The sequence below is a fragment of the Castanea sativa genome, chromosome 9, assembly GCF_040712315.1.
Source record: "Castanea sativa cultivar Marrone di Chiusa Pesio chromosome 9, ASM4071231v1".
Lineage (NCBI taxonomy): Eukaryota > Viridiplantae > Streptophyta > Magnoliopsida > Fagales > Fagaceae > Castanea > Castanea sativa.
In genome coordinates, this window is record NC_134021.1 from 147,677 (window position 1) to 163,508 (window position 15,832).

The 15,832-nt window shown below is 33.1% G+C and overlaps 1 long non-coding RNA gene across 2 annotated transcripts; it reads left to right on the top strand.

Annotated features, from left to right (window-relative positions):
* The first annotated feature begins 6,409 nt into the window (after window positions 1-6,409).
* LOC142610188 (uncharacterized) lies at window positions 6,410-14,870 on the top strand. Of its 2 annotated transcripts, XR_012839783.1 has the most exons (3): window positions 6,421-6,775; window positions 7,757-7,917; window positions 12,771-14,870. It is a non-coding gene; the product is annotated as an uncharacterized LOC142610188 (long non-coding RNA). The 2 variants fall into 2 exon arrangements; XR_012839782.1 differs by having other exon boundaries at window positions 6,410-7,917.
* Window positions 14,871-15,832: the final 962 nt, after the last annotated feature.

Genomic DNA, 15,832 nt, shown 5'->3' on the forward strand with positions numbered 1-15,832 from the left:
TGAATCGAAACATATTTATCTATTTCAGCTCCTTTAAGCATCTTGTCCAAAATTATTTTTTAGTTAATGTGATTCAATTAAAATAGTAGTTAGAGAACCAAAATTTATGACAACTTCAATTTGAGACTATGAACTTAATTATAAGGACAATATATTTTGCAACCATAACCATATAATATGGAACTTGAAAACCATACTATACCAGGTGCAATGACAACCTAATCCCGCAATTAATATTCCTCAGCATAGAGTGAATACCAGCCACTATGATCAGGCGAGAATTACTCTCATTATCAATGCTATCATGGTAACTCTTACCAACCAAAAATAATTTGCCGCTTTTTCTTTAGCCTTTAAGTAATAACAGCAAGAACTCAGCATAGAGGTTACTATCAAACTTAGTCTAGTGTACACCATTGCCTAGACCCATGTGTAGCTACATAACTCTACCCTTGTAAGGTTTAAGCATGTGGTACCATGATGCAAAACACCCTCCGCATGGAACGCAAGACTCGAGGCCAAGACGAGGTGCTTGCCCCACACCACTATAAACCAGGAAGTTCAATCTTATAGTTCCATGAAATAAACACCTTCCGCATGGAACGCAAGGCTCGAGGCCAAGACGAGATGTTTACCTCACACCACTATGAACCGACAATGGAGGCCGTGAGATCTAACTCTTGAATCTCTCTCCCACTAGAAATTTTAGAACAAGTGGATTGTATTGAAATCATTGTGATCTCATCACAATTTTAACCCTACACATCAAATGTGTTTAATTGTTTAAATTCAATGTGATCTAACTAAGTCACGTCACAATAGCGTAATGAACATTCGCGTAATCACAAAGAAGTTTAACCTTGTAATCCGTGAAGTAAATACCCTCCGCATGGAATGCAAGACTCGAAGTCAAGACAATGTATCTATTCACATAACAATAAACTTAACAAAAGGGTTATTTCAGCACTCCCACTCGTTATTTGGGTTTTTCTTAAATAATTGTGATCCCATCACAACTAATTACCTTGCACTTGTTAAAAACTCTAATCTCATTAGAATCACTAACTAAAATCTAAGTCCTAAACTATTTAAGATTCCTTAAACACTAATGAATCAAAAATTAGTTATATAGAACCCTATCCTTAATTTACTAGATAAAGTATTCTAATCTCATTAGAAACTATATAACTTTAATTAGAATTTTAATCTCATTAAAAACCTCTAATTAAAATAAATTAACGACTATAAATCATATAACAATTTAGGACTAAGAGTTCTATTTAACTAATATCTTTGATCTCATTAGGTCTTTTAGTTAGATAATGATTAATAAATGTCCTTAACTTTTTAAAGACTATAAAATTAATCACATAGCCTTGCTTTTTATCAAAGTTTTAACACTTAGTCAAAAACAAGTGAAAATTCAAAATTCAGTGCCTTCAATCGATCGAACCTATTACTCGATCGATTGAAAAATGAAGAAATTCATCACAAAGGTTCTTCCCCGTTCGATTGATTCTTGATTTCTATTCAATCGATCGAATTAACATTTGATCGGTCGAAAGGAATTCTAGATCGATTGAGACAATGAAGAATTTCATCATAAAGTTTCTACCTAACTCGATCGGTTCTCGATTCCTCTTCGATCAATCGAAAAGTACATTCAATCGATCGAAAGGAATTCTCGATCGATCGAAACTCGCAAAACTAAATTTTTTCAAAATTTTCAAGTAATCATTTTCGCATCTTCATTATTCTTCCATCAAAAACACTTTTTGATTTTATCAATGAAGACTTACATATCAAACTTTAAGGTTTTCAAGATCATTATCAAGAACCCTAATAATGCTAGAGACCCTTGAAAACATAATCCTAATCTCATTAGGAATAAATTTCATGATCTTAGCATTAATAATTATTGTTGACTATAAATATATAAACCAAGGCAAGCAACAAGGCTTCGTTTATCATTCAAAACTTAATATATATAAACATGAACCGAAGCCATGATTTGTACATTAGCACATTAATATATATATATATATATATATATATATATTAATCAATCCATAAAGCTAAGCCTTGAATCCTTGATAACATATAATTATATCAAGCAAGACTAATGATAGTACACGTGATAAGCAATTAAATGCTTGAATAGCCAAGCGGTGCAAATAAGAAACTCAGCACATGACAGTTACATTCAAAAGTCATATAACCTTGGCCATGAAGAATTTGCAAATAAACCGATATATATATATATCAACCATTTTCAAAATAGTAATCTAGCAATAGGACTCAGATTTCCTTTCTTATGATATTATATCAAGCATATAATATCATCAACATATTCTGCACATTAAGCGTGGTGGCTTTATATGCATGTTCTTGATGGCCATCTTATAAGCATGAAACAATTGCCTTGAAAGTCTTGAATCCGTATATTATCTTTTTGTCGTATCAAACTTATGACATACGGATGAACTCAATATCATTAAGAAACCGTTTTTCTTTTATTCTAAAATCTAGTCACATGTTATACAAGCATGAGATGAAAACCTGGCTCTGATACCAATTGTTGGAAAATTTGGTTTTGTATCTCATACAAAACACACAGCGGAAGCAACAAACATGAATCTATTTCATTCATGATTGATAATATGCACAATGTAAATTTCAGAATTTAAGAACAAGGTAGCCTACCTTGGTGCGGTGAAATTCAAAAAAAAATATTACAAGTACTTTGGAACACTTTTAATCTTCACTCCAATTTCACTTTACGCCCAATAAGTGTGGTCTCTCAATCAGTTTTCAAGGGAGAATAATTGAGTGACTTCACTCACACATATACACTATTTTACAATGATGTCTTTCTTTCTCTAATAAAAATTTCTGTATATTTCTACCTTTATAACTAATTGATTACCTAATTGGGCTGGCCTATTGGGCCTTTCCAATTGAGTTTTAGTGTGTGGCTTAGAGTGGGACCAAAAAGGACCAATAAGACACTAGCTCCAACAGACCTTGGGCTTTTCTGTCAACTCTTGACAAGCCCAAAGTTAACATTAATTATATTTAATACCACTATATAAATATAATTACACTCTAGGCCTTACTAATAAATTATATCCCAAGACTCTAATAATATCATTTGACCTCTCCATGAAATATCCATAGTGAACAAAGTCATAATAAACTATCACTTTGTGAACAATTATTTTATCCTTGAGTACCCGATTTAATCTTTTAGTTATTCACATTTATTGAAATCCAATTTCAATAAATATAAGCTTTAGTAACTCCTTACTAAAGTGGGCACCCTGAATAACCATTTCCCATTAAACTTATCTCAAAGAGATATTTTGTGTCTCTATAAAAAGAGATTATGGATTCAATCTTGAGAATATGTGTTCTCTTAACACTACGTATAGTTACCCGACATACTAAGGTTTTGACCGTGAATATTAGATCTCACTCCTGATATATTAAAGTAACCTACATTTCATGATCGGGTTCACTACCCTCTCAGGATTAAAAGTCTATGAAATTAGAAGTCGTGAGATTAATTATTCAGGTAACAGTTGTTGATTGAATAATTAATCTTACAGTGATCCAGTTCAATATGTCTTAACTCTTAAGACACATCAACACATCAATTAGAAGTCTCCACTTCCATAATCAAGACAAATCATCTTAGTTGATGTGTTATAGTCTTTGCAGATGAAACGCCCAATTTCGTCACCGACTACGATCTACATTTTGAGTTTACAAGGAACTTGTGATTTACATCTTCTGTGACTTTTCACATAAATCACATACAATGCATCTCATGGACTATGATAATGTCCCATTAGTTCATTTATATATAGTTTCATATAATTAAACAATTTAATTATTTATAACATGTAAATAAATTGGATTTTAGGGCACAAACCCTAACAATACCCAATTGGACTTGTTTCAAGTACCTTTACAACAAGTGGATACAAGTAAAGGAATGCCAATACCTTCTACCAACCTACAGTTGAACCCTTACCCCAATACATAATTGGAGTTATTCTGTAATGACAATCTCTCCTTTTGATGCACGACTCCCAGTACGTAACTAACTAATCTAATACGTGAATCCCAGTACGCGACTTCAATCACCAACTTGAGAAAGATGTTGGCTGCAAAGTTCTTCAGTTCATCCTTACAATGAAGAACAAGAAGATGATTGGTTACAAAACCCTACAGTGCACAAACACAGCAGCTTCTTCACAAAAGAGATGAACTAGGGCAAACGTTGTCTTCGGTCATAAAAAGCTTTTTCAACTTGCGCTTTCTACTGTGTGTAACCAGATACAGCCCTTAAAATAATCCTTTTACATGTCTAGGATTGTGAGAAAAGAATGCCCAAAGACATATCCACAAATTGGAATCAAAACAGATCTGAAATTCAGTTTTTCTTAAATCTCGACAAATAGGGGTGACGAGAAGCTGTCGAGCAGCTGCCAAGCCACGGGGCTGGAACAACTTCTTAAGCTCGATAGATGCTAGCAGTCGAGATTTAATGATAGGCACTTCTTCAGCTTGTTTCTTGGATAGACTTGCATGGATTTAACACTTGATCTTGAAACCTTGTTTCTTGAAGTATTAAAAACATCCTAGATCTACTCAAATACAAGCAAAATGCGTTTTGTCAAAGGATTAGCCAATTACATAAAAGAACGACATATGTTCTTAACAATGGAATCACATATGTCCTAACATAAGTATTCATGCTCCAAACTTGCTCTTGCTCTTCAAATCTCCCAAGCTTATTGTGATGGAGAAGTCAGTTCAAGCTCACAGTATTCTATGATTCAAAGCCTCCAGACCTTGTGCAGATTAGTCATTCATCTTTATCACATGAGAAATGGAACTCATTAGCCCTCAATCTCTTGATAGAATTCCTTGGAATTCTCAAATTTCCTAATTTCATAATTGTTCAAAACAATGATAAGGAGTGATTAAAAGATTGGTAATTTTTTTCAAATGTTAGCATCTTCATTGGCTACTCTTCAAGTTATTGCTAATCAATTTGGGAATTAAACCCACATAATGGCATGCTTGTTTTTGACTTCACATTCTTTGAAAGGAATGAAAATTCAATTAAACATTTATGTTTACATGTGTCCAAGAAAACATCATCAATAAGTTGGTGGCTCTTTGGAAATGTTCTTGTGACAAATCTTCACAATAAGCTTTTTTCAACTACTAAACAAATTAAAAAGATAATGACATATAGGGAACCATACAAATGAGTGTTTTTCACATAAAAGAAAAAGAGGGCAGACGAGTGAAAAAAACACCAATTATGACTTCAAAAAAACAAAACAAAAATAAATAAATAAATAAAAGTTATTGATAGGCCAAGAATGTATTGACCCCTTGTGATGAATTAGTCCTCTCTGGATAGTGGTTGTTCCAGGCACATGACAGGAAATAAAGTTTTATTCAAGACACTCTTTGAAGGAAAGATTGGAGCAGTCATGTTTGGAGATGGAAGCAAATCTGTGATCAGAGACATTGAAGACATTTAGCATGGTAAATTTAATGAAACTAATCCCAATACATAGCATAGCCTAACAAATGCAAATTTGCAAATTTCTTTTCCCAAAGTATTTATTCCATGTAAAATGACATAGAATTAACAAGAAAATATTAAATTCCAATAAAGTATGAAAACAAAGGCATTTGACAAATTTATTATTTTCAAGGAAAACATTTTATTTTGGCACAAAATGAGATTGAAAATGCGTTTTTGTGGCCTAAAGGGCCTTTGTGCTATTTTTTGAATTTTTAGGGGTCAAAAATATAATTTTGAAGAGTTTTGGGGTCAAAACTTTCAATTTAAAGTGAGGGGTCAAATTTTAATTTTTGAAGTGTTTAGGGTTGAAATTGCAATTTGTAAAAGGTGGGCTGATGGATAATTTCAGATTGGCCTGAAAACTTTGTTGGTAGGCTAGCTAAAATGGAGACCTAAGTAGTTGATGGGCCTCAAGGTACTGGGTTGTTTCAAGAGAGTGGGCTAAGGTTCTAAAATGGGTTAGACTAAGCTTAGAGTTAGGCTTGGATAATTAAATGTCTCTAATTTTTATAATATGTTACGTAGAAAATTAAATTACACAGAATTTCATAATTTTAAATTTAACATCAAAATTAATTAACTGACATTATTAAATTTCAACTAAAACTATGAAATCCTTTAATTTATGGCTATATTTAAAATAAAATAAAACTATGAAATCCTTTAATTTTGGGGTTGAAAATGTTATTTCAATAAAATTGTGCGGTCAAATTATAAATTTGGATTAGGGTCAATGCTAAATTTTGCCTTAAACATATAGATCTGGTACAATTCGCTTTCTGTTTTTTTACCCTGGAAGATCAGATATTAGAGATTCGTTCTTAGGCTGCAGGATAGTTCGAATTTGGGCTCATTGCAAAACATAAAAGTGGGTGTGAGGTTAATAGAGGAGTGGGCATATACTTGTTTTAAATTATTAGGCTTTGTTTACGAATTGGACGAAGTCTGATCTGATCCAACCTTATCTTAATTCTCAATCCGTATCTATCCCATGTCGGTGGCTCTTCCTTTGCTTTCTCTGGTTGATCCATTCTCTAACTCGCACCCTCACTCTCTCGACCTCCCACAATGGCATAACCCCGTGACCGAAGCTCTAAGCCGTAGCTCTCTCTCTCTAAACCAAAAATTACGACCACCGCGAGCCACCACCAGTGGCTATCTTGGGTCTGTCTCTATTTTCCGTTTTCTATTTCCTCTCTTCTTTTCTCTTATTTTCTTTTTATTTTTCTGTTGCTCTTTGGTTTATGAAAGTTCCCCGTCTTATAAATTGCCTGTTTGTGGGTTTAGGGATCTAATTTTCTTTTTGGGGTTTAAGGATTTGGAAAAAAAAAAAAAAAAAATTGATTTGGGTTTGGGGGTTTGAAAAGGGGATTTGGATTTTAGTGTGGTTGTTGGTGGGTGCGATTTGATTTGAGGTGATGGGATTATGGGTTGTGCTGTGGTTGTTTGTATGTGTGTTTGATTTGTGCAAGCATGCTCTGTTTGTATGCAATCGGTGCTCACTGTGTGTGAGAACACAGAACAGTAATAGGTGTTGCCGTGTGTGTCTGTGTTCATGTGTACACTTGAGCTACTATAAACATGTGAGCATGTATTCTAAAAATAAAAGCATAGCTTGAAAATGGACTAGGAAGTAGATGGTACCCATTTTATCTTGCTATTTGTTATTGCTTTCCTTCTCACTGCTTGCTTTTCCTTTTGACACTGCTTCCTCCCTTCTCTCTTTGTCTCTCTGTTTCTTTGATTCTTGTTGGTTGCTGTTGTATGTGCTTGTTGTGGTTGTTCTTGTCACTGCTGCTGTTGTGGGTTGTAGTTGTTGGGAAATGGCAAAAAGGAGGGACCTTTGCTGGGTTTTTTGGCCTGATGCCTGATGGTAGAAAGGAAGGAGCTTTCTATGTTTTGGCTCTGTTTTTGGGGTTTTGGAGGTTGGGGAGCTTGTTGTGTTTGTAGTTTCAGTTTGATGTAAAAAGGATGGATTTTTCTGTGGGTTTGAGTTTTTGAAAGAAATGAGGGTGCTTTTGGTGACAGTGAGTTTCTGCTAGGTTTTGGGCCTCTAATCTCTCTCTCTCGGAAACTGTAAAAACTTCCTCTCTCTCCCACGCCTACTTTTACTCATTCTCTCACCGGATTGTGCTGCTGACACAGGCATCCCTAACATTTCCAAATCCAGCTACGGGCCTATGTCTTTGATTCAGATACCTCTTCACCATGCCCGAAGGTTCCAAGCACCTATTTTGTCTCGGATTCTGTCAACTATGGGAAACGGTTAGAGCGGCTTTGAGAGAAATTCTGTTCAGTTTTCACCTGTAAGTTTTTCCAATGATATTTTTATTTTAGTTTTTTCATATTGTGAAACCATATGAATACCTTTCTCATTGACCAGGGAGAAATTTTTGTGGTTGATTTGAGTTGAGGTCATTGATTTGAATGGCTTTAGGGCTGCCTTCAGAGAGAGGTGCGATGGTGTTTAATAGATGCAGTCACTTGGGTGGTTATTTTTGTTGATCCTTGCCGAAAAAAAAAAAAAAAAATTCCAATTCTTAACCAATTTTCTTGACCATTTTTTATAATTTTGAAAATAAAAATTCTGATATTTATAGAAATGGTGTGAAGGTTTGATCAAGAACTACAACTTAATGAATTGTGCCTTATATAGTATGGTCAATCTTACTAAAGTCGGTATATTCCTTTCCCAGATACTCAAAAATTATAAAAATATGAACAATGATGTTGTTGGTGTTTGGATAATGTCATTAGCCTATTGCAAAGATGGTAACTAAAATCACCTCCTATACAGTTGTACCCCAAATCTGGTGTGGTAGAGTAACTACTGGCTCTGTTTTATTTTTATTTTTTTCTTCTTGTTGTTGCTGTTGTTGTGTCTCAATATTGGTGGGTTGCCTTAACATCTTCTTTGCATTTTAGAATGCACCCCTGCTCTATGACAGATTTTTTTACTAAACCTTCAACATTAGCCATTTCATTAAAGTTTAAGGTTGGATAATGCAACCCTTTTGTGTGGTTGCTGAGAAGAGGAAAAGGTAGTAGGAGAGTTTTTTATTTTTAAATTGTTTTCTCTAATTCTTTAATTGAAATTGATTTTGTTGGTCAAATGGTATCGTTCACGCATTATTTGAGCATCCAAATTATTATGGAAATGGGTTGCCTTTGTAGGAAATTTGAAGCTCTTTGTACAGAAATGAAGAAGAGAAATGCACATTTTAAATGTGATGCTTTATGTGTCTTGACAGTGAAATAAAACCCATCATAAAGACTTTTTTTAATTATTTAATTTTAATTGTGAACATGTGGATGCAATTAATTATTATTCAGCAGCAAAAATGATTGAATAAATTGGAATATTAGTTATGTCTTGGCAAATCACAAGCTTGCTGCCAACCTTGGAACTTTAAAATCTTTATTTGTTGTTCTACCAACTTTAGAGATATTGTGCTCATCATTTCTTTCCTAAGAGCAACCACTCTAGATAAGTTAAAGTTTTCTAAAATAAAAGAAAGTACAATTTTTACACGTTTTATGCAAAAAAACACCCACATCAGTGGTGTATAAATAGGCAAAAATGTGGAAATCCATACACGAGTTACAGTATTCGTGTAAATATACACGGGTACTGTAGCCCGTCCATTTATTATTTTATTCTTTTCCCGTTCGCTCCATTTTTTCTTTCTTCTCCGTGCTCAACAAACTTAGTAACATCCACAGAGATACTCAGTAACAAACTCAGACGTACTTGCTCCAAAAAAAAAAACACACACACACACAGATACACAAACACACCCACACACAAACAAGCCCACATGGACAAACAACAAAGAGATAGATCGATGCTTGATCGGAGTTGGGTCTTGCCTGATCGAAGCTTGATCGGAGCCTGATCGGTGCTAGGGAGATCGGTGCTTGTGGATCGGAGCAGTGGATTGGAGTTGCGGATCGGTGTTGTGGATCGGAGCTGGGGATCGGTGTTGTAGATCGGCGGAGTTGGGGATCGGAGCTGCGGATCGGTGTTGTGGATCGGAGGTGTAGGGAGAGTTGATCTGGAAAATGGAGAGAGAGAGAGAGAGAGAGAGAGAGAGAGAGAGCAAAATTAGAAAAAATGGGTACAGAGAGTGCGCGCGCGTATAGGGTAGTTAAAGAGAAATAATAAAAAATTTAAGAAAATTAATTATTTAATTAAAAGATGTGGTAGAATAGATGAACTGATGTGAGTGTTTTGTAAAAATGAATGTGTAAAATAGAAAAAGTAGGTTTTTAGTGTAAAATAGATGTGTAAAATAAACGAACTGATGTGGTTACTCTAAGAGCTTTCTCATCAACAATTGTAAATTTTAGCATTTATAATTTCAAAACACTACTTTTACAATTTTATCACCTCATTTTATAATATACCAAACATCAAACATTCTATTTTTTTTACAACTTCATTTAAATATTCTTTCTTTAATATTTTTATTCATTTTTTTAATTATATCTCACTCTCTCTCTCTTTAAAGAAAGCGGGCCCCACCTGAATAAAAAATATATATATAAGTTTTACATTTTATGAACAATACGGTCTCAAATTTGAGATTGCATTGTTCATTAATACTAAATATTATGGTATTTAAAACATTTGATAAAAGTAGTTTTTTAGAGTTTGGTATGTCAAATGCCAAATATTTAGCATTTGACACACTTAATGAGAATGCTCTAAGAAAGCAAGTTGCTTTGAGCAATTTAAATTTATCGAAAATAGTTGGCTTCATATCATAACATCTTTTCGTTGGTTCTTTGTGGAGGAATTTAGATTTCCCAAAGAACTAATTTTGTTGTCTTTTATAAGATTATAATGTGATAATCTTCTTGACAAGATGTTTAATTGTCCAAGTGATCCTATGCAATGTTTTCTGAAAAAGGATTCTAGCCTACTCTTGCAAATGTCTTGTGAAGAGAAAGATCTAATGGGGTGCCCACTTATAATCAAGAGGAGAAATTTATACATATTGATGAGGTTTGCTGAAATTCAAATTCTTCATTTTGATGTCATTGTGAATTGGAATGTATGAAATATGTATCTTCCTTTTTCAAAAGTGTATATTACCCCTATAATGAAATGAATTTGTTTTCTATATCTATCTATATATGAAACGAGCGAATGACCATGGTTATAATAGCAGAGTCCAAATCCTCTGTCTCACTTTTCCTGCTCCACTATATACTCCACTAATAAATACTTACCACGTGTCCACCTAATTAATTAAATACTACTATTAATTAATAACGGTAGCATTAATAAGTCAATAACGATAGTATTTAATTAATTAGCTGAAGATGTGGTAAGTTTTTATTGGTGGAGTATAGAGTGGAGTAGGAAAAGTGGGACAGAAGATTTGGACTCACAATAGCAAAGCTACAGTACTTTGTTTTAGTCAAGTATTGTCCATCTTGGTAGCCAAAACAGTGAGTTTTTTGTGAGGAAAAGCAAAGCTGTTTCAAGGGAAGAGACTAAAACAAATCTTGAGGAGGGAGAGTGTGAGAGGTGGAGAGGGAAAGTTTGGGATGGAGGCGAAGGGAGCCAAGAGTTCTTACCTGCTTGCTGCCAACCTTGAAACTTTAAAAACTTTATTTGTTGTTCTACCAACTTTATAGATGTTATGCTTATAATTTTTTTCTTGAGAAAGCAAGTTGCTTTGAGCAATGTAAATTTATCGAAAATAGTTGGCTTTATATCATAACATCTTTTGGTTGGTTCTTTGTGGACGAATTTAAATTCTCTAAATAACTAATTTTGTTGTTTCTTTTATTAGATTGTAATGTGATAATCTTCCTGACAAGATGTTTAATTGCCCAAGTGATCTTATACATTGTTTGCCAAAAAAGGATGCTAGGCTACTCTTACAAATTGTTAAGAATGCTATAAGCATATGGATGATAATTGTTGTATTAAAATTTAGTTAGTTAGTTACAATTTCAAGTATGTTAATTACATTTAGCATATGTTGAAATTATTAATGCACATGAGGAATAATAGAACCAATAGGATGAAGCCATGTAGGCTTATGAGATTAGGGCTAGTCTCTCATAAATATATGATTGTAATCTAATATGAGATATCAATTGAAAAATAAACCAATTTCTTAGTGCATTAGTATATCTCTCTCTCTTTCTCTATAAAGGGTGACTATCTCGAATTAAATCAATTTTCTACAATTCTCATCAATTCCCCTATAATTCCTATCTATTCTCATTAGAAACCATTGGATTCCTAACTCAAATGTCGTGTGAAGAGAAAGATATAATGGGGTGCCCACTTATAATCAAGAGGAGAAGTTTATACATATTGATGAGGCTTGTTGAAATTCAAATTCTTCAATTCGATGTCATTTTGAATTGGAATGTATCAAACATGTGTTTTCCTTTTTCAAAAGTGTATATTACCCTTATAATGAAATGAATTTGTCTTCTATATCTATCTGTATATAAAAAGAGCGAATGACCATAGCTACAATAGCGAAGCTTCAGTACTTTGGTAGCCAAAACGGTGAGTATTGAAATTACTTTTCCAGGCCCTTAAGATAATTGAAATTTACTATTTTGGTTGGGAAAGTAATAGGATTTAAAGCTGCTCACTCTTAGTGTTTTACGATAGTTAATCGCACCATCAGAGCACACTCCTATAATTATTGCTCTTGCATGATGGGCTTGTTTTGCTGAATTTTTTGTGTAGTTTTGAGCATAGTTGTCAAAATCCTGATCTGGATCCTACAATCCTACAATTTTACGATCCCACTTGTCCAAAACGATCTAGATATTTCAAGGATCTTTCAATCGTTTAGGATTGGTAGGATCATTCGATTCTGACAATCCCAAACGATATTAGTTTTTTGTAATCTTCTTTAACTTAACAGAAGTCTTAATTGGACCTAAATAAAAAATAAAATTTCAATAGACTAAGTTTTTCCACTATAATGTAGAGGGGTGTAAGTTAGATCCAAATAAAAAATATTCTAATAGAGTGTCACATTTTGAGGTTTTTGGCCTCTTTAAATGATGTTTACAAATTGATGTAGTGATGTATGGTAATTATATCAATGAATATATAATTTATGTGATTATTTAATATATTAATGTGTATTTTTTGTTTTTTCCTCAAATAATGTAGGATCTTACGATCCACAATCCGATTCTACAATCTACGATCTCACCTGCCTCCCACCATCCTACGTAAGATCCTGATTTTGATAACATTGGTTTTGAGAGATACTTATATGATGATATGTGTTTGATTTTACATTTATGTAATTCAATAAAGTAGTTTAGGTGACCTCACGATTGATGGTTTGATTTGCAAGGTGGAACATTTGATACATGGTCACAAACAGAACCACCATCTGGCCTTCGTTGCTAATCTGAGTGGCTGCAAATTTTGTATTTGTATTCACATGTTTGAGAGTTGAGTTATTGGCTTCAGAATTGACTATATAATATGCTTATGGGTGTTAGTGGATGCTAAATTGGAAAAAAAAATCTTAAGGTTTTGCATACCCTTCCAAGTAGTTGCATATCTATGTTTAATCTCTATGTGGTTGAATGCCTTGCTGATCAATTTGCTCAAAATTTTATGAATTTTGGTTAACCATTTGTGGCAACTCATCCTTTGGAGATAACAAAGGGGATTATAAATTATAGTTCTTGGTAATCATCTTAGCCATTTTCCTTATTTGTTATTTTTGAATAATTCATCAATATTTTATATTTAGGTTGTTTTATCTATTGAATACATGGTTGATGCTTCTTATTGTATAGTTTATGCTCAGGAATTTTTATTTTTCCTTGGAGGGAAATGCACTTAAGGCCATTGAGCTGACATATCAGTGTAGACACCCTATTTTACAGCTTGCATTTAACCAACATGTAGATTTTCAGATTTGTGATATAAAACAAATTTTGATTCTCTAACAATCATAATGATATGTCACGGGCTTTGATCGGACCACCTGATCAAAAGTTATCATACAAAAAAAATTTCAATGATCATTGCTCACATACACAATGGGCCTGATCACGTCTTATTTTAAACACTTTAATTTTAATTGGTTCTCGCAAGAATTAATTTAAAATTAATAAAGTGTGATTTTTTATTAGATTTCATGTTACTTCATCTTTTTAAGAAATAATTAAAAAAATGTTTTCCTTTGTGGCATTTTATCTGCTTTTTTAAAAAATAAAATAATTTTGGAGAGAGAAAAAGATATGATCCATGAAAAAAATTTTTAAAAAAAAAGCTAAAAAAAAACGTTATTATTCTCAAAAGCACCTTGAATCACATTTTAGGCCAGAACAACGTTGAAATTTGATTTTCTTAATTTCTGGAAAAGTTGTAGAGAATTGAATTTCCTTTCAAAACTTCTCCCTAGCTCTTTGATTGATCACTTCTCCTTTTAATTTATGCTCTATGCTGGTAAGTAGTTAATTATGTTATTTAAGTTTCTGCACAACTTTCTCTTGAATGCTTAGATGAACATATCTAGGTAGTTGTTTTACGTTTTTAAATACTTAAATGAACATGTCTAAGTATTTTGATTTTCTCTAGAATAACATGTCTAAGAGATTTTTCTTTACTTTTTTTTTTTTCATAATTGTTCGGATGATCAAATATGCTTAAATGTTTTGTTTTTCTCTTTGCAATTGTGTGGATGAGAAAAAGCATAACAATTCTCTGTACATGCTTCGATGAATACTTTTAAGTTATTATTTGTTTTTTTTATCATGCTTAGATGAACATGTTTAGGCTAGGAATTCTTTGTTTACATTAATTTCTTGAATGAACATGCCATTACTTCATGCTTTCTTTACATTTACATTGTTATCTACAAATTTCACTTTTTGTTTCTCTTTATGTTAAATTCTCCAACACATATTTGTTTGCAATTCTTACAAATCAACATGTTTATATGATATATTGTTTGTATTTGTTTGACATGACATGATATTGGCCACTTTAACCTAGGAGACTGGTTTTATCGGGCGAGATGGGTGCTTAATCCCCTTCTCATCTCGTAAATTAGCCTCCACACCAAGATCAATGGTTCTAGACTAGGCTCTTGTATATGCAATTTTACATTTTTTAGAATATAACTAGGAAACAAAACAATGTAATTTACTTTCTTAGATTGTATCTAGGACTTAAAAAGCATTGTAAATTTTGTTACAAAACTAATGTAAATCGTCATATATATTAATACAACAGAAGCATTTTTTTTATAGTGAAGACTTTCTTATTTTTTTCATTTAAATTAAATATGTGGTGACTCCATGTAGAACCCTCGATCTAGGGGGGAGTACATTTTATAGTGAACTCGACATTTTGAGCATCACGATCCAATTCGTTCATGTGGATTAGGCCCAGATTGAGAAAAAATTGGTGGGCTGAGATCACAGTCGCGCACAATCAACTGGCACATGACTTGTTGGAGAAGAGTGAGGAGTTGTCTGCTCTAGAAAATGGTATGCAGAGCAACAACAATATTTGCTAGAGTGTGAGTTTATAAATTATTGTTTCCTTGTCGGCATAGAAGCTCTGTAGTTTGCTCAGACCAAGTTGACTTCTTTTGGGGAATTTGCAAAAATGCTTTCAAAAACTTTAGGTATGTTTCTTCCTAAGCAATTTTTTATAGGCATTTCTACGACATTTATTTGGTTTTTCATTAGAATGAAGAACAGTTTGTTATTGCAATAGGAATTTATGGCCTGCTTGCATATGAGGGGCTGAATAAATTCCCAATGTTTCATATGCTTAGCTTGGAGTACTAGCAGATAGTTGTCAAAACTTTAAATTGGCATTCTTGGTAATAATATATACATGCTAGTTAAATAGAAAAACCAAAAGATAATTATATATACATCTTTGTTGAGCTTCCTTGAGCTATGAAACTGAAGCTCTCTATCTCTCCATAGAACAATCACATAGACGACATGTAAGTATTTATAATTGATTATTCATTTCCTTGTTCAACTTCTAGCTGTTGAGGTGAAATTAAGTTGGATGATACAATTGGATTCATTTGCCTATAACTTAGCCGATGGGATAGAGTTGCATGCTTAGTGTGTGTTTGGCAAAAATTATGAAACCAGTTTATTTTATTATTCAGCTTATTTTTGCTACTATTCATGATCCCAACTGCACTTTTTGGTACTATTCATAAGCTTCACTATACTATCTCA